Source organism: Penaeus monodon, chromosome 15 (assembly GCF_015228065.2).
Source record: "Penaeus monodon isolate SGIC_2016 chromosome 15, NSTDA_Pmon_1, whole genome shotgun sequence".
Classification (NCBI taxonomy): Eukaryota; Metazoa; Arthropoda; class Malacostraca; order Decapoda; family Penaeidae; genus Penaeus; species Penaeus monodon.
This window is the reverse complement of record NC_051400.1, coordinates 4,192,738-4,193,186: the sequence shown is the minus strand read 5'-3', so window position 1 is coordinate 4,193,186 and position 449 is coordinate 4,192,738.

Genomic DNA, 449 nt, shown 5'->3' with positions numbered 1-449 from the left:
TGCAAGTCCCTAGTTTTTATTTATAGATAAAGCACAAGCTTTCATCAGTAGATTATTTTAAAAGTGTATCTATTTTAGTAACAGTTGTGTGACTGATGAATTTTATTGTTAAATTTATAGTCCTGATTACAGTACTCGAGGTGAAACTTTCTGCATTATGTTACAACAAGTATATTGTATACAAAAAATAAAGAAAATAAATAGCTTTTTAATCACTGAGCATTTTTTTTCCTAGAACCTTTTAAAATAAATTGCAGACTTTTAGTATAGGTGGTGGCAACCTATTAAGTATATCATGAGTTATCCAATATGCATAAATGTTCAACATTTTCATATGAATATTTTAAATAGGAGACAACAAATGATCAAGTTTGTGTATGTCTCTGTGCTGCTGCCATCAGCGCCATCTTGTCATTGGAGAGGAGGCTAAGCAGGTCCTCCACCTTGTC